This window comes from Argopecten irradians, chromosome 2 (assembly GCF_041381155.1).
Source record: "Argopecten irradians isolate NY chromosome 2, Ai_NY, whole genome shotgun sequence".
NCBI lineage: Eukaryota > Metazoa > Mollusca > Bivalvia > Pectinida > Pectinidae > Argopecten > Argopecten irradians.
In genome coordinates, this window is record NC_091135.1 from 63,716,320 (window position 1) to 63,736,210 (window position 19,891).

Sequence of the window (19,891 nt, forward strand, 5' to 3'; positions counted from 1 at the left end):
GTTGTATGTATACACAGTAATAACAGTAATAGTGATGTTGTATGTATACACAGTAATAGTGATTTGTATGTATACACAGTATATAGTGATTGTATGTATACACAGTAATATAGTGATGTTGTATGTATACACAGTAATATGTGATGTATGTAATGTTTGTATGTATACACAGTAATAGTGATTGTTGTATGTATACACAGTAATAGTGATTTTGTATGTATACACAGTAATAGTGATTTGTATGTATACACAGTAATAGTGATGTTGTATGTATACACAGTAATAGTGATTTGTATGTATACACAGTAATAGTGATTTGTATGTATACACAGTATATAGTGATTTATGTATGTATGTATACACAGTAATAGTGATGTTGTATGTATACACAGTAATAGTGATGTTGTATGTATACACAGTAATAGTGATTTTGTATGTATACACAGTAATAGTGATTTGTATGTATACACAGTAATAGTGATTTGTATGTATACACAGTAATAGTGATTTGTATGTATACACAGTAATAGTGATGTTGTATGTATACACAGTAATGATGTTGTATGTATACACAGTAATAGTGATGTTGTATGTATACACAGTAATAGTGATGTTGTATGTATACACAGTAATAGTGATGTTGTATGTTATACACAGTAATAGTGATTTTGTATGTATACACAGTAATAGTGATGTTGTATGTATACACAGTAATAGTGATGTTGTATGTATACACAGTAATAGTGATGTTGTATGTATACACAGTAATAGTGATGTTGTATGTATACACAGTAATAGTGATTTTGTATGTATACACAGTAATAGTGATGTTGTATGTATACACAGTAATAGTGATGTTGTATGTATACACAGTAATAGTGATGTTGTATGTATACACAGTAATAGTGATTTGTATGTATACACAGTAATAGTGATGTTGTATGTATACACAGTAATATTGATTTGTATGTATACACAGTAATATTGATTTGTATGTATACACAGTAATATTGATGTTTTATGTATACACAGCAATAGTGATTTTGTATGTATACACAGTAATAGTGATTTTGTATGTATACACAGTAATAGTGATTTTGTATGTATACACAGTAACAGTGATTTTGTATGTATACACAGTAATAGTGATGTTGTATGTATACACAGTAATAGTGATTTCTTATGTATACATGTTAATAGTGATTTTGTATGTATACACAGTAATAGTGATTTCTTATGTATACACAGTAATAGTGATTTTGTATACATAGTTAAAGTGATTTTGGATGTACAGTAATAGTGATTTTGAATTTGAAAATTTGACTTTGGGTGTTACAAGGACTTTATCAGCATGACCATCGGGGCACGAAGAAACAATAAGGAGGATATTAACAAAGACAATAATTATCAATACTTTATGGTGTAATTCTGTATTGACAGCTTAGCTATAGTTGTATAATAACACTTTAACATTCCTCTGTTAATGCTGGGGAGGAATTGTGGTCTAGGATGTCCAAACCCCTCTACACATTCTACCAACATTATTACCACAACCCAGCTCTCATCCAAACTTTCCTCTTAGATTTTTTGTGTGTATAATTGCTGCCATCAAATGAGAATTTCGGATGCATTTGCATGCTTTTAGATGAGTCACAGCTGTGTCAGCTTGGCCGTAATTATGTCTCACCATCTTGATAAATATAATAGTTTGATATTGTACCACGGTGGGACTGACGGTTACATACAGAGAGCAATGAGTACAAACTCATCTACATACCACCAAATATCTGTAACAGGTGGTTGAATGAATTCAGGTCATGTGACATCTCTAGTCACGTGACAATATGTTTGTCTCTCATCTGTGTAACATTTTCTGTGTCTAATTGTGACAATTTTTGTAGTTTTTGTATTACTTCTCTGAGATCATGCGACATCTTTCATTTGTCGCATCATTTTAGTTCCTCAATTCTTTGGGCCAACATGTGATAAACGTTCTGTCTCACATATTAGCAGGTTATATGACCTTTCACCTCTCACTTTTCTTGTGACAACTATATAATGCCACACTTCCCTGAGTGAGATCATAACATTCTGTTGGTTTTCTCAAGGTTAATTTGACAATGAGTATTACATTAAATTATTTCTATTGATCATGTTATAATGAAAATTTCTCATTTCTTTCGATCATATGACAACCTTCCTTTCTTTAAGACACGTGACATTGTTCTTATGGTCATGTGACAACAATCATGTCTAATTTCTTGTGGTCATGTGACCACACTATGATCTTGTACTTCCCATTCTAGTCCCACAGATAACACTTAAATCTGTTACACACTGATGTCTAGCTAATGAATAAACCTTTACAAATAAACTTTTTATGGAAGTGACAATGTGTATAAAGTAATCCTAACATGTGTAGTGACAGTGCTAGGTTTTATTAGCTGTATTATAAAACATTCCAATCTAGTGATTAGAAGGGGAGTGTGTGATGAGCTAATGTACTAATGGAAACTCAGTCATATCAGATGGAGATCATCCCGATTCAGGTGTCAGCTATTATCTTATAGACTTTCTTCACCTTTAGGTCTATATATTTATATGTAACATACACGTCTTAAGCATCATGGTAATCATATCCTTTTCTAGTTTTTTTGAAAGAAATTAAATATGAGAAATGCTCCACTTCAATTAAAATAAAAGATGTTAAACCTATAAACATTTGTAGTGATGCTATTTGTCCCTAGAGGGGTACAAACTGATTCAGAAAAGTGCAAGTAAACTTTTAAAAGTCATTTAACATGATACAAATATTTGAGGGTATAAAACACTCCCAAATTATGATTAACTATCATCGGCAGTATAATGAGAGTCCCTATCAGATGGTAAGATATCAAAGTGGGAGAAAACGATACACACTGGTGCATATGTTAATTTGGTAGAATCGTTTGAAGTTTGGTCTGCTTTATCAGTGATAGATGGGTAGAAATGTGTGCTGAACATTCTTACAGCGATAAAGTGAGAAAGTTAGCAGATAAGATTCCTTCAGCACATCATTGTGAAGCTAGGCCCTCCAAAGGTCAGCTTCTCTCGTTAACAAACATACAACTAAATGTATAAACATCTTGTAGGTTTTAATTCTGCCAAATGGGAAGAAAGTAGTCTATGAGCTTGGGGTCTTCACAAAAATCGTCAATGATTATGATAATAAAGGCCAGGCATTAATGTTATATACACCTCAGTGCTGTCTTTACTGAGAATCCTCGAAGTAAAACATCACCAGGAATGTGGCTATTAATTAGACAGAATCGTTAGGGGTGGTCTGGCCAACCAATGATTCACCTCCAAATCAAGGTCACAAAATCATAGAAAAACAGGCATTTTCTGGTTAACATGCGTTTGTTAAATTGGGGAAATAAAAGGAACAGACAAAACAATAAGAATCATACGGAAGTGTCTTTCTCCAAATTAAATGTAAAATACCTACCAGTTCCTAATTGGTGTGGGTTCTTTACTATAGGTCCAACACCTAGGAAGGAAACAGGGCAATTAACAGCTACAGTCAGAACAAAATACAGAGTCTTAACAAAAGTGTTGGATGTCCTATTAACAAGTCATATTAATGGTGTACCAAACAAAAAACATTGACCTACAGCACTTATCAAGTAAACTGCCCCATGTGGGCCTCCAACTCCAATAAAAGAAACTTCATTGGTTTTTTAAGCATTAAACATGTGTCTAAGTAACTGTGACGCTCATCTAACGTTACATTTCAAATTTTAAAACGACATTATTTCTAGGGAAGCGTTTAATGCTCCAAAAAATAATTAAACCTTTTTGTCCCCGGTAGGACTGGGACGGCCTTATCTACCACAAATCAGGTGAAAATAAGCCGACATTCTTGTCTGTAACTTAGTCAGCTCCCAGTTACCCCGTGTTTGATCAAAATTAATTAGCATTTAAATGAAATAGCCCCCATCCAACAGGCTTAGTATTACGGAAGCATAAATGCCTAGGATTATAACTGTGGCTTTATTTCGTGTTTTTATTTTCGTGTTCTTACAGAAATCACATCACCTTGATCTGCTACCTTGATAAATCAAACTTTCCTAACAATGCCCCGTCTTTATCAACATTTCATTTTAAATCCCCTCCAACCTGTAAATAGATCTGAAGTTTACACTATGTTCATTCATTCTATTGGCAATTTTAAAAACATTTATTTATTTCTTGTGGAAAAAATTTAATCTAGAGGAAATTATTACTGAAAGTAAATGCCATTTGATAATTCTATGGAAACTTCATTTTTGTGAGTACCAGTTAAAGCATGAGTGTTTTCTAGAGAAATTTCTGTAGGTTTATCCACAAGAAAAGTATAAAACCTTGGCCACATAACACATATATAGCTGTGTATCATATTATATATAAGAATCTTATCCATTTTATCTATTCTTGTCCAAAATGAAAACAAATTAAGATAATCAACTAGAAATTGTCACCGGGACAATTTGACGGGCTTTTCACCTAAAAGCTACTTCGTTCATGGTCATTTATAAAACACTCGGTAACGCTTAGTTTCAACGTACCAAAAGTCCAATACCAGGTCTTAGGCCTTTCAGAACTTTACAATAAGTCATTTGAAGACTTTAGGATTGTTAGCCTGAGTGCCCTTTGATATAGGTCAAGGTCAATCACATTAACAAACTTGGTAGGCATTTATGTCAGCATGCTTCATGCTTAATATTAGGTCTCTAGGCCTTCTAGAAATTGAGAAGATTTTTTTAATGATTTTGTCGAAAAATTGCATTTTTGAACTTTGTCCCTTATTTCCAACCGGAAGTTGACGTTTAACAGAAAAATGATACAAAACTAATTGTTTCATTTTTGATTCTACATAACATATCCAAAAATGAAAGTAATTGGCTGTGTGGTTAACGAGCTACGGCTGTCTCAATGAGCTGAATTTTCACAGGATTATTTTCATAACTCTACAATCACACGCACTCTGTGACCTTGGATGACGGTCAAGCTCGTTTATTTTTTCAAACCCGATAGTCAACTACCTAAGCTTACTTCATGCTAATCATGAAGCCTCTATACTATGTAGAACTTGACAAGAAGATTTTTTTCGTGATTTTCACCGAAAATGGCGAATTTCCATTATGAGTCAATGATCATTCGGAAGTTGACATTTTAGAGAAAAATGTACAATTACAAAGTTTCTCAGTATGCTATTCTACATAACATACAAAAACATGAAAGGAATTGGCTCAGTGGTTAACGAGTTATGGATGTCTAGGTTAAACCGGAAGTGCCGTCATTGCGGCCATATTTGAATTTGAATCAACACCATATTAACAAGAATTGGTCACGGTGACAAGTGGAAGATTTGTAGTGCGTTTGGGCTTGATTGCACTGGTGGAATCAGAGGAGATGTTTAAAATATAATTGTCGAAATTTGAAAAAAAAATCTTAGTTAAATATTAATTACGTCATAAAAAATTATTTAGTGGACTAATTTTTAATTTGAAGACATCAAAGCCTTCAGAATGAGATACTGCATCGATGCAATGGAAAAAATTTGGAAAAAATTGAATAATAAAAAAATTCTAAAAATAGTCATTTTTTTGTAAACTTTGACCTCTAGCGAGCTTTTTAACAAGACATATTTTGTGGAAACATGTCATGGGTAAAAGTTAGATATGTTCATTCCCTACAATAAAATACCTTCAGATTTGCAATAGCTTTCATATTTTTTGAGTTAAAGCAGTTTTTGTGGTTTTAAGGTTTTACGTCATGGCGGCCATTTTGGAATTTTTGACCTACTTAATTTTGTTCATGGAACACCTTCAGATGTTTGGTTAAAACATACTGAAATCATTTTTAACCTGTGTGTTACCGTTTGACCGAGAGAGCGTTCACAAAAACAGGAAGAAGAATAATAAGAATAATAATAATAAGAAGAATAAGAAACTTAACGAAAACAATAGGTCTTTTCACCAAAAAGTGAAAAGCCCTAATAATCAACTTTTGAGATAATTTATCATAAATAAACTAACCAAATATATATACGGAACCTTGGCATGACACAATAAGTTTTAAACAAGAGAACTTTTATTTCTTTATAACAGGGGAGACTTGTATATCTGACACACAGTCCCGTTAATGGAATATGAATTACCTCCCCTCCATTAGAACATTACGGTTCCAACCCTTTCAACAAGCATATTGATTTCTGAACTGAGCTTATTTAAGGAAAGAAAACTATAATTTATCACAATTCTTTTAAATTGACATTTTATCTAATGGAATTAAAAAGAAAACTATAATTTTCTCAAACCAAAGCCCGTATTATTTGAGTTGGTGGGTGTACAGACAAATTAATGTTGGTTGTAATACTGCAGACAATATATTGTGGACAGAAGTGGATATATACATATATATATGTCTTCTCAAGTTATTAGCTCATATGAAACAAGGGAATCATGAAAAATTCATCTCAGCGAAAAATTTCCACAAAAGATAATAAGTGTATATGTATGTATTGATTTTAGTGATGTTCATAATTACTGTGTTATCGTTATTCTGTTAATGAAATTAATTTGGCCTGGTCAATATCATCTCGGGGACATATAAAGGGTCACTGACCCAGCCTGCCATAGCTACTGGGAGCGCAGGGGTTGATTTAATACAATATTCAGCTTTATCTATGTCTGTAGTGTGATATTACCTACAATCCTGTGATATTCATGCAATTCACACCACAAAAAAGGAAAAAAAGAATTAATTAGCCAAAAAAATAGCACTAATAATAACCTGACTCCTTTTAGTAGAATACCTCTCCCCTCAAAAAAAATAATCCATAGTAAAATAAAACCTGAAGTTTCTCCATTCCTCCTACATCATATCAATGTTTCTAATTCCTCCTTTGTTTTCATTGGACTCATGTTTTATTCATATATGTCATGTGGCATTCTTTGATTCCTTGTCATAGATTTTTTCAGCTCCTCTTGATTGGAAAGAATAAAAATTAAAAAAACCACTGAGATAAAACGCATTTCCCATATAATGTTTTATGCAACTTATGTGCAGGCGAACCGCGTCCATTAAGTTGATTGCATCGATCTGATTAATCCCTCCGAATTTAGCCCCCTAAAACCTGTTTCCCATAACCTAATTTGACAAGGGCGGTCATTAGCGAGACCCATGATGAATAATTGTATCGACGGCTATAGAAAGTCTGCGCACCTTCATTATCACAGGCGGAATATTAAATTCATTTATAAGTGAGCAGTAACACCAGTCCAATCACAGGCCTGTCATGGAATCTGTATTGTATCGTTGACCCTACAGCCCTGGACCATTGTCAACTACACCAAATACCATTGCTACACCAAACAGCCTGTTCACTATAGCCATTTTACAGTTCCATTAATCTGAGAACAGTGAGTCAAATCACACAGTCATTAAGGATCTGGAGCAATTCTCGGTGTGAGCGAAAAAAATCCTGTCACAAATAACAGATTTCTTTTATTGTATTTGGAGAATGATTTCTATCTGTTTCTAAGGTCAGGGTTTACATACTCGTAATAATGGTCATGAAAATGTAATCACCATTTGTTTTAACTGTAGGTATATAGTCACATACCATCAAAACAGTTTGCCGACCAGGATCGATAGATTTTGAGAGGTTATTCTAAAAGCTCCCCTGTTTGTCTGATACAGCAGAGATAATAAATATTTACAGCACCGAAAATTAATTTCTTGATGAGTGAAAAGATGTGATTTTGTGTGTGATGGGAGCTGTATTTCTGACATGTTTATGGTGACCGCTGCAGTCTAGGTCACGAATTTCTGTCTGAAATCGGCCCTTGGTAGAAATTCAAATTTCATTTCTATACTGATACTTATGTTAATAAGTGACAATAAAGTGACAATAATTCCCAGCTTTGTCAGACAGTCTATACAAGGGTTGCCATGACAACAAAATTGCTATTGTTATAATAGAGTATATATCCTCTTTTTACTTGTGGTAGTTAGTGACCTAGACCCTCAATATCAGGATCTGGTCACCTCCGACTGCTCGCTTTACAAACTTTGTGGTTATACAGGTTAAATTACAGTCGTTTTATTAGTCCTAAGGCTTGAACACTAGCCTGATAAGCACTCATAAAAAACGTTTGCTGCAATGAAAAATCATTTATATCAAAAATATAAAAGTTTCTGACTTTAATAACCAAGAATGTTGTACAAGTAATGATTGTAAAAAATATTTTATAATAATATGCATAAATTTGAGCTGTACTAAAAGATATTAAAATACATGTGCACTAATTTAAGCAGTAAAATGTTCAGAAGGACAAAGGGGAATCTGGAGGAATAATTTTGTAAAGAAAATTTATATGGATATGCACACACATTAAAAGACATGTATAGACATGTGCCAATCCATATTCTAATCATTAATATTAATTTTCAAAGGAAAATAAAACATAAAAATTCAATTGCTAGCAATTCTATCAGAAGAATTTAAATGAAGCAGTCAAACCCAAAAACATTCATGTTCTGCTTTAGAATTTTTCACAAAATTTTGATTTATGCATTTCATCATATGATATCATCTGCCAATATTTCTTTTAATTATTTTTAAAATAAAATTAATCATCTCACATAAACACCCCACTTTGTAAGCCTGGTAGTAAGTGGGCTCAGCTTTAAGGAACAGGTCACAGCTACAGTTGTAAGCCAGTTTTACTTTCTGACCTTGTATAGATAAAATCTAGAATGTAGTACAGGTATATGATACCTTGACATATATATTTTCAACTCAGATTGTGCAGCTGGGGACCTTGACATCTGTCCACGCATGCTCGATGCTCACCAAGGGACCTACATACATTGTATGTGTAGTGACCTTGACATTTGTTCCCAGCTTACAGGAGAACATATGCTTGATGACATTAATGTATACCTTGTGACCTTGACATTGTAAAAACTAATACTGAATATATAGCTGATGACCTTCACACAGAATTTATAAAGCTGAAATTACAAATCATAGCTAGGGATAATTAATTCACTTTATTTATTGAATGTTCTTCAATCCTTCACACCACTTGACATGGTTTTATTGAATTTAAAAACTACTCAACATCCAAACATTTTGAATATGTTAGGTCATATATATATATATATATAAAATCAAACAAAGCTGTAGAAATATTTAAAACACTCTCTTACAAAAAGTCTTAACAAATTCCTAATGTAATCAATGTACTTCAAACATGAAAATGTATATATAGACATTTCTTGTCTGAAAATATGCAGTCTCAATAATTTATGTGCTACCTAATTACAGTGAGCCACTAGTGGAGTATAAAATCCAAATCAATGAATGATCCAGGTCTAACATAAAACATCTCTTTACACCCATAAACTTAACTCGTAAAATGTTATTCTGTTATTGTAAACTTGTGTGATTTGCTTGAGTAAGATAATGTATTCATTTTTTAAAGTTATCACGTCACTGCTGATGAATATATGATATCCCATTTTATGATCCATGCATATCATGGCTAAGGTAGGTTACCAATCCAATACTGCTCCACTGCTCTTAATTCTGCAAGCAATTTAGCAAAATTAAATCTGGAGTTGTACAAATAGAAAAAATACCACACTAAATAAAAGGAGCCATCTAATACAGTAAAGTTTTTTTTTGTTAAGTATTTGTACATCATTAATTACCAATAACCTTAATATGAAGGTCAAAGTCACTCACTTAACTACTAATACTACTCAATTTAGTTCAGCATGTCTGGACCAGTGTCAACTTGAAATGGTACAGTTACATCTTGACCTCTGCCTTAGAAATAGTTCAAGGTCATTTACTTTAATGAATTTAACCCCAATTTTGAGCAACCGTCTCAAAGGAAAAGTTAAGGTAGATGACTGGATTCTGAAATAATTTTCTGGAGTGAAAATTGAGGAGATTTGTGATAAGTACAGGAAACCAGGTGTTTAACATCTCCATGGCCAGTAGATAATATACTTATATCATGTAAGGCACACAACTCAAATGTCAGTCATTATATAAATCAAACATTTGTAGACTTAACCTTTACAAAATCTATATTTCTGAGATAATAAGTTTAGGTAACTGTATATCTGGTCATTTATTTTACAAAGTATCACAATTCTTCACTTTAAAAAAGTAAAATGTGAACTGGGAGATGTACCACTCAATGTCAGTGCCTCGTGACATTTTGATCTATGATATATATAATTAAAGGTAATATTTTTCTATATGAACATTCTAAAATAGTGCTAAAAATTCCATGAGTGTGCCAGCACATGTTTGAAACGACAAGCATTGATCTCTAGAGACTTAAAATAAAGCTTTATGTCAAAATTTTCAATTCTGCACAAAATTAATTTTCACAGTATATGTTGTAACATGCCATAACAGTTTGAGGAAGGCAGGTTGGAGGGCTACAGATGTTGTGGATGCTGACACCTGTATCAAGCTAACACATCCTATAAACAATACCCCCCTCCCAGCACTTGTCTATAATAGTTTTATGTTCTGTAGTGAAACTCCTAACGTGCCAATCTCTGGCTAATACCTAATGCTTCTCATATCCTTGTTTTTACATTTCTTAACTAAATATAAGAAAGCGTAATCTGAATATATCTTAGTTTTGGCAATGGTCTCTAATATCAAGCTCTTTTAAAATCTTTTTATTAATACATTTCACTTATCTAAATGTCATTTTTCAGCGACATATACAATTTAAAGATTACTAAAATTAAAAATATTGATAAGATTTCTGAATCATTTATATGACATTTAATTGACTATTCTTTATTACAAGTCCATTTTTATTGGTTTACCTGTATTACTACATACTGTACCTGATAATTCTAGGCCATGTCAAGTTAGGAATTAGATATTATATTCATAGCAGAAAATTTCTTCTATCAATTTATAAGTAAAATTTAGTCAATTTTGTTATAATCAAAAGTTCTGATTGCATATGAAAGCCCCATCTAAACATTTGAAAAAAATAAAATAAATACAAACTATGGAAATATATTGACATAATTAGTTCAGTGGTATGGTCTGTGTATTTTTGGCATAGAAAGAGTATTTAAAGTGTCTGCCTCTCTAAGTTTAAACTTTCCATATTTACCGACTTTTGTAAAGTTCATATTTGTAAAGTTATTAAACAATTAAATTTCAATATTTATTTTTAATTTGTACATGTTTTAAATAGATGGGAAAGTCTACAATTAACAAACTGTTTCGATCTATTCCGATCTGTACGGGTATATCTGATATTTGCCACATGTAAAGACTCAGGAGGTTCTATTCTATATGGTCGGTCATGTAATGCAACTCGGTTTTCCGATATCACCTGAAAGTTTGAAACATTGCATTGACTGTGGCGGTTCTTTCAAAACGTGTGATATTTCATGCGACATTTATCGCTCTGTCAATAGTATTTTTGGTGCTTTGATGGATCTGAACCATCATATATAAGCATCCATACTCTCACATTGTAGTTTTATGACAGTTTGTGATGGTAAAAATTACAAGAAATATAACTTTGAATAATGCATGGCGATACATAAACATCCAATAGCAGGTCTATATTTACTGGCTGGCTGAGTGGCATGAAAGCCTCAACCTGCCTATAATTGCAATCTGTCTGTAGTTTTTCTGTCTCCCCTGCAGTGGTCGTTATAGACAAGTTTGGCTGTGCCCTCCACCTCTGACTTACTGTGGGGGAGTGGTGAGGGTGGCTTGACATTTTACCACTGGCTTTCAACCTCTGGGTCGTGAGTTTGACACCCATGTGGAGCAGTATAGGTACTGCCTGCTGATATCTGGGTACTCTGGCTTTCCTCCACTAACAAACCTAGCTTGTCCTTTAATGACCCTGGCTCTTAATCGGACAGAATGCCAACAAAGTGTTCAATAACTAACAATCACCAGGTTCCATCTATGGCTGGGTGGTTATCATCTGAGAACTCTGGATACCATTAATACTGAATTATAATCATTTTCAAATTCAACATCAAGGTGTTTGTACCTCTATTAGAGAAATAAGTTTCATATCCAAATGATACAGAACGGACACATCCAAGTCACATTTGATGGATTTATATCATTGACAATGTTTAATCCTTAAAAGTCTAACATCATCATATTCATCATGTGTACATGGATATTTTCCTAATGCTACTTCTTCATATTCATCATACATACATGTTCTCCAATTCCACCGTAGCTGCAGTCTTTACATGCGTCCATGTATTACCAAGGACAAAGACAGAGCGCTCAGAATTTATTGGAGATCTCGTCTTATTTCAAAAACAAAAGTATGATAGATAATTCCTTCTCCATAAAATATTTGTATAGTATGACTAAGTGTACATGAGTAATCTAAATGGGTTTTTATCTGAGTCTCCTAGACAAAACTGACACTGTCTCCAAACTAAATATTAAGAAAAATGTATGAGTATGATTTGTTACCAGAAATACAAAGCCTCCATCTTTGTATAGATGTAGTCACATGTGTATCACTTATACATCAATCTAAATATTGAAATCTGATTGTGTTTAAAAACCTCACAGAACTTGTTATGATTGACTGACAGTTGTTGATTATGTATAAAGTTTAGCTATTTTAGGCACAAGTTATTAAAATAATATGAAACTATGTAGGCTGTGGAAAAAATGGGCTTATTGTATCACTTTAATGAATACCTTTCAATGTTTTAAAAGCTTCTCAGAATTTTATGTCAAGGCCTAACTGATCTAATTTATACTGCACATCAACTCTAGATGGTCCAATATCCTTTAAAATTAGAATCATTGAACATATTGAAAAAAGAAGAAAGGTGCTAATTAGGGAGCAAATATGGTAATAAAAGTATAGATAATAAGTTTGGGGGCATAAAAAGGTGATAAAAGTATAGATAATAAGTTTGGGGGCAAATGAGGTAATAAAAGTGTAGATAATAAGTTTGGGGGTAAATGAGGTAATAAAAGTATAGATAATAAGTTTGGGGGCTTACGAGGTGATAAAAGCACAGATAATAAGTTTGGGGGCATACAAGGTGATAAAAGTATAGATACCCGATAATTAGTGTGGGGGCATACAAGGTGATAAAAGTATAGATAATAAGTTTGGGGGCATACAAGGTGATAAAAATAAAGATAATAAGTTTGGGGGCAAATGAGGTAAAAAAAAGTATAGATAATAAGTTTGGGGGCAAATGAAGGAATAAAAGTATAGATAATAAGTTTCGGGGCATACGAGGTGATAAAAGTATAGATAATAAGTTTGGGGGCAAATGAGGTAAAAAAGTAAAGATAATAACTTTGAAGGCAAATGAGGTAATAAAAGTATAGATAATAAATTTGGGGGCATATGAGGTAATAAATGTATAGATAATAAGTTTGGGGTAAATGAAGTAATAAAAGTATAGATAATAAGTTTCGGGGCATACGAGGTGATAAAAGTCTAGATAATAAGTTTGAGGGCAAATGAGGTAAAAAAAGTAAAGATAATAACTTTGAAGGCAAATGAGGTAATAAAAGTATAGATAATAAATTTGGGGGGCATATGAGGTAATAAAAGTATAGATAATAAATTTGGGAGTATATGAGGTGATAAAAGTATAGATAATAAGTTTGTGGGCAAATGAGGTAAAAAAAGTAAAGATAATAACTTTGAAGGCAAATGAGGTAATAAAAGTATAGATAATAACTTTGAAGGCAAATGAGGTAATAAATGTATAGATAATAAGTTTGTGGGCAAATGAGGTAATAAAAGTATAGATAATAAGTTTCGGGGCATACGAGGTGCTGAAAGTATAGATAATAAGTTTCGGGGCATACGAGGTGATAAAAGTAAAGATAATAAGTTTGAGGGCAAATGCGGTAATAAATGTATAGATAATAAGTTTGGAGGCAAATGAGGTTAAAAAAAGTACAGATATTAAGTTTGGGGGCAAATGAGGTAATAAATGTATAGATAATAAGTTTGGAGGCAAATGAGGTAATAAAAGTAAAGATAATAAATTTGGGGGCATATGAGGTAATAAAAGTATAGATAATAAGTTTGGAGGCAAATGAGGTAAAAAAAGTATAGATATTAAGTTTTGGGGCAAATGAGGTAATAAATGTATAGATAATAAGTTTTGGGGGCATACGAGGTGATGAAAGTATTGATAATAAATTTGGGGGCATATGAGGTAATAAAAGTATAGATAATAAGTTTGGAGGTAAATGAGGTAAAAAAAAGTATAGATATTAAGTTTGGGGGCAAATGAGGTAATAAAAGTATAGATAATATGCTTGAGGGCAAGTGAGGTAATAAAAGTATTGATAATAATTATAAGTTTGGGGACATATAAGGTAATAAAAGTATATATAATTAGTTTGCAATTTTCATAAATTTCATTTGGTAAATTGAGTCCTAACACAGAAGAAAGATTGTTTGTTTGAATGAGTATTCCATCATATATGCAAAAAATTATTTATTCGTAGCAATGAAAGTATCAAATCAAAGTGTTACATTTATGGGAAAATACAGTGAGCTATGAAATATATTAACAAGAGATGATATCCATTTCAAATTAAATAGTGAAAATCATACAAGTATGCATTGTCCACCATTACACAGTTAGAAATCAGGTCATTCATCAGCAAATGCATTCCTTAATGGAATGAGCCTGGTTTCTAGCTGGTACTTCACAATGAAGCATTCTGCAGGATTAACACTGCAGAAAACCATTAATTAATTAACACCTAAGATTTATATTATCAATAATGAGCAGATCTAGAGTCAAAACACATGGACCAATCAGTTATTGTTTATTCTACGCAGTCATATAAACATTTAAATAATTGCGGGATGGGGAGAATTAAAACAATAAAACAAATCCATGACAACCCAACATTATAAACTGGTAACCTGATGTGAGATCCATTTACAAGTTCCTGGTGTTAATGAAAGTCCAAGTCGAGTATTAATCTATCTTTTGCTAATGGAAGTTATGAGAGACTAATCATATCCTGTCCCTGCGGAATCCGAACCCGTCTTGATTCATTGACAATATTGTGAGGATTGGTAATGTTGAACAAACATCTTAATTCTAAAAACTGCATTCCAGTCATGAGCTCTGATGTACAGTCTCAATTGTAAACCCGGCCATGAGCTCTGATGTATAGTCTCACTTGAAGACCAAACCATAAGCCCTGATGTACAGTCTCACTTGTAACATGGCCATGAGCTCTGATGTACAGTCTCACTAGTAGACCCAGTGATGAGCTCTGATGTACAGTCTCACTAGTAGACCCAGTGATGAGCTCTGATGTACAGTCTCACTAGTAGACCCAGTGATGAGCTCTGATGAACAGTCTCACTAGTAGACCCAGTGATGAGCTCTGTTGTACAGTCTCACTAGTAGACCCAGTGATGAGCTCTGATGTACAGTCTCACTAGTAGACCCAGTGATGAGCTCTGATGTACAGTCTCACTTGTAGACCCAGTGATGAGCTATGGTGTACAGTCTTACTTGTAGACCCAGTTATGAGCCCTGATATACAGTCTCACTAGTAGACTCAGCTATGAGCCCTGATGTAGTCTCACTTGTAGACATGGCCATAAGCTCTGATGTACAGTCTTATTTGTAGACCAAGACATGAGTTCTGATGTACAGTCTCAATTGTAGATCCAGCCATGAGCTCTGATGTACAGTCTTATTTGTAGACCTAGGCATGAGTTCGGATGTACAGTCTTATTTGTAGATCCAGCCATGAGTTCTGATGTACAGTCTCACTTGTAGACCCAGGCAAGAGTACTGATGTACAGTCTCACTTGTAGATCCAGCCATGAACTCTGATGTACAGTCTTACTTGTAGATCCAGCCATGAACTCTGATGTACAGTCTCACTTGTAGACCCAGCCATGAGTTCTGATGTACAGTCTCACTTGTAGATCCAGCCATGAACTCTGATGTACAGACTTACTTGTAGATCCAGCCATGAGCTCTGATGTACAGTCTTATTTGTTGATCCAGCCATGAGCTCTGATGTACAGTCTTACTTGTAGACCAAGCCAATGAGCTCTGATGTACAGTCTTACTTGTAGATCCAGCCATGAGCTCTGATGTACAGACTTACTTGTAGATCCAGCCATGAACTCTGATGTACAGTCTTATTTGTAGACCCAGCCATGAGTTCTGATGTACAGTCTTATTTGTAGATCCAGCCATGAACTCTGATGCACAGTCTTACTTGTAGACCCAGCCATGAGTTCTGATGTACAGTCTCACTTGTAGATCCAGCCATGAACTCTGATGTACATGCAGTCTTACTTGTAGACCCAGTCATGAACTCTGATGTACAGTCTTACTTGTAGATCCAGCCATGAACTCTGATGTACAGTCTTATTTGTAGACCCAGTCATAAGCTCTGATGTACAGTCTTACTTGTAGACCCAGCCATGAACTCTGATGTACAGTCTTATTTGTAGACCCAGTCATGAACTCTGATGTACAGTCTTACTTGTAGATCCAGCCATGAACTCTGATGTACAGTCTTATTTGTAGACCCAGTCATGAGCTCTGATGTACAGTCTTACTTGTAGATCCAGCCCTGAACTCTGATCTACAGTCTTGTTTGTAGACCCAGTCATGAACTCTGATGTACAGTCTTACTTGTAGATCCAGCCATGAACTCTGATGTACAGTCTTACTTGTAGACCCAGTCATGAGCTCTGATGTACAGTCTTATTTGTAGATCCAGCCCTGAACTCTGATGTACAGTCTTATTTGTAGACCCAGTCATGAACTCTGATGTACAGTCTTACTTGTAGATCCAGCCATGAACTCTGATGTACAGTCTTATTTGTAGACCCAGTCATGAGCTCTGATGTACAGTCTTACTTGTAGATCCAGCCCTGAACTCTGATCTACAGTCTTGTTTGTAGACCCAGTCATGAACTCTGATGTACAGTCTTACTTGTAGATCCAGCCATGAACTCTGATGTACAGTCTTACTTGTAGACCCAGTCATGAACTCTGATGTACAGTCTTACTTGTAGATCCAGCCCTGAACTCTGATGTACAGTCTTATTTGTAGATCCAGCCCTGAACTCTGATCTACAGTCTTGTTTGTAGACCCAGTGATGAGCTCTGATGTACAGTCTTACTTGTAGACATGATGAGCTCTGATGTACAGTCTCACTAGTAGATCCAGTGATGAGCTCTGATGTACAGTCTCACTTGTAGACCCAGTGATCTCTGATGTACAGTCTCATTGTAGACCAGCATGACTCTGATGTACAGTCTTACTTGTAGACCCAGTTATGAGCCTGATATACAGTCTTCACTAGTAGTGACTCAGCTATGAGCCTGATGTAGTCTCACTTGTAGACCAGCCATGAGCTCTGATGTACAGTCTTATTTGTAGACCAGACATGAGTTCTGATGTACAGTCTCAATTGTAGATCCAGCCATGAGCTCTGATGTACAGTCTTATTTGTAGACCTAGGCATGAGTTCGGATGTACAGTCTTATTTGTAGATCCAGCCATGAGTTCTGATGTACAGTCTCACTTGTAGACCCAGGCAAGAGTACTGATGTACAGTCTCACTTGTAGATCCAGCCATGACTCTGATGTACAGTCTTACTTGTAGATCCAGCCATGAACTCTGATGTACAGTCTTACTTGTAGATCCAGCCATGAACTCTGATGTACAGTCTCACTTGTAGACCAGCCATGAGTTCTGATGTACAGTCTCACTTGTAGATCCAGCCATGACTCTGATGTACAGACTTACTTGTAGATCCAGCCATGAGCTCTGATGTACAGTCTTATTTGTTGATCCAGCCATGAGCTCTGATGTACAGTCTTACTTGTAGACCAAGCCAATGAGCTCTGATGTACAGTCTTACTTGTAGATCCAGCCATGAGCTCTGATGTACAGACTTACTTGTAGATCCAGCCATGAACTCTGATGTACAGTCTTATTTGTAGACCCAGCCATGAGTTCTGATGTACAGTCTTATTTGTAGATCCAGCCATTAGCTCTGATGTACAGTCTTACTTGTAGACCCAGCCATCAGTTCTGATGTACAGTCTCATTTGTAGATCCAGCCATGAGCTCTGATGTACAGTCTTATTTGTAGACCCAGTCATGAGCTCTGATGTACAGTCTTATTTGTAGATCCAGCCATGAGTTCTGATGTACAGTCTTATTTGTAGATCCAGCCATGAACTCTGATGTACAGTCTTACTTGTAGATCCAGCCATGAGCTCTGATGTACAGTCTTATTTGTAGACCCAGTCATGAGCTCTGATGTACAGTCTTATTTGTAGATCCAGCCATGAGTTCTGATGTACAGTCTCACTTGTAGATCTAGTCATGAGTTCTGATGTACAGTCTCACTTGTAGACCCAGCCATGAGCTCTGATGTACAGTCTTATTTGTAGACCCAGCCATGAACTCTGATGTACAGTCTACTTGTAGATCCAGTCAGTTCCTAATGTACAGTCTCACTTGTAGATCCAGATCATGAGTTCTGATGTACAGTCTTTGTAGATCCAGTCATGAGTTCTGATGTACAGTCTTACTTGTAGATCCAGCCATGAACTCTGATGTACAGTCTTACTTGTAGATCCAGCCATGAGCTCTGATGTACAGTCTCACTTGTAGATCCAGCCATGAACTCTGATGTACAGTCTTACTTGTAGACCCAGTCATGAACTCTGATGTACAGTCTTACTTGTAGATCCAGCCATGAACTCTGATGTACAGTCTTATTTGTAGACCCAGTCATGAGCTCTGATGTACAGTCTTACTTGTAGATCCAGTCTATCCTGAACTCTGATCTACAGTCTTACAGTTTGTAGACCCAGTCATGAACTCTGATGTACAGTCTTATTTGTAGATCCAGCCATGAGTTCTGATGTACAGTCTCACTTGTAGACCAAGGCATGAGTACTGATGTACAGTCTCACTTGTAGATCCAGTCATGAGCCCTGATGTACAGTCTTACTTGTAGACCCAGTCATGAGCTCTGATGTTCAGTCTTATTTGTAGACCAAGACATGAGTTCTGATGTTCAGTCTCACTTGTAGATCCAGCCATGAACTCTGATGTACAGTCTTACTTGTAGATCCAGCCATGAGCTCTGATGTACAGTCTTATTTGTAGACCCAGTCATGAGCTTTGATGTACAGTCTTATTTGTAGATCCAGCCATGAGTTCTGATGTACAGTCTCACTTGTAGATCTAGTCATGAGTTCTGATGTACAGTCTCACTTGTAGACCCAGCCATGAGCTCTGATGTACAGTCTTATTTGTAGACCCAGCCATGAACTCTGATGTACAGTCTCACTTGTAGATCCAGTCATGAGTTCTATCTAATGTACAGTCTCACTTGTAGATCCAGTCATGAGTTCTGATGTACAGTCTCACTTGTAGATCCAGTCATGAGTTCTGATGTACAGTCTTACTTGTAGATCCAGCCATGAACTCTGATGTACAGTCTTATTTGTAGATCCAGCCATGAGCTCTGATGTACAGTCTCACTTGTAGATCCAGCCATGAGCTCTGAGGTACAGTCTTACTTGTAGATCCAGCTATGAGCTCTGATGTACAGTCTTACTTGTAGATCCAGCCATGAACTCTGATGTACAGTCTTATTTGTAGACCCAGCCTTGAACTCTGATGTGCAGTCTTATTTGTAGATCCAGTCATGAGTTCTGATGTACAGTCTCACTTGACGATCCAGCCATGAGCTCTGATGTACAGTCTTATTTGTAGACCTAGGCATGAGTTCTGATGTACAGTCTTATTTGTAGATCCAGCCA

General features: G+C 35.1%; 1 protein-coding gene across 2 annotated transcripts in view; it reads right to left on the reverse strand.

Moving 5' to 3' along the window:
* Positions 1-19,891, reverse strand: part of LOC138316209 (uncharacterized) — a 216,571-nt gene that overhangs the window by 90,768 nt on the left and 105,912 nt on the right. The window contains exon 3 of one of the 2 annotated variants that reach the window (XM_069257796.1): positions 3,488-3,529. The exons of the other annotated variant lie outside the window; for it this stretch is intronic. The gene's annotated coding sequence lies outside the window, so the exon portion shown is untranslated. The remainder of the gene's footprint in view (positions 1-3,487; positions 3,530-19,891) is intronic. 2 annotated transcript variants of the gene reach the window in all.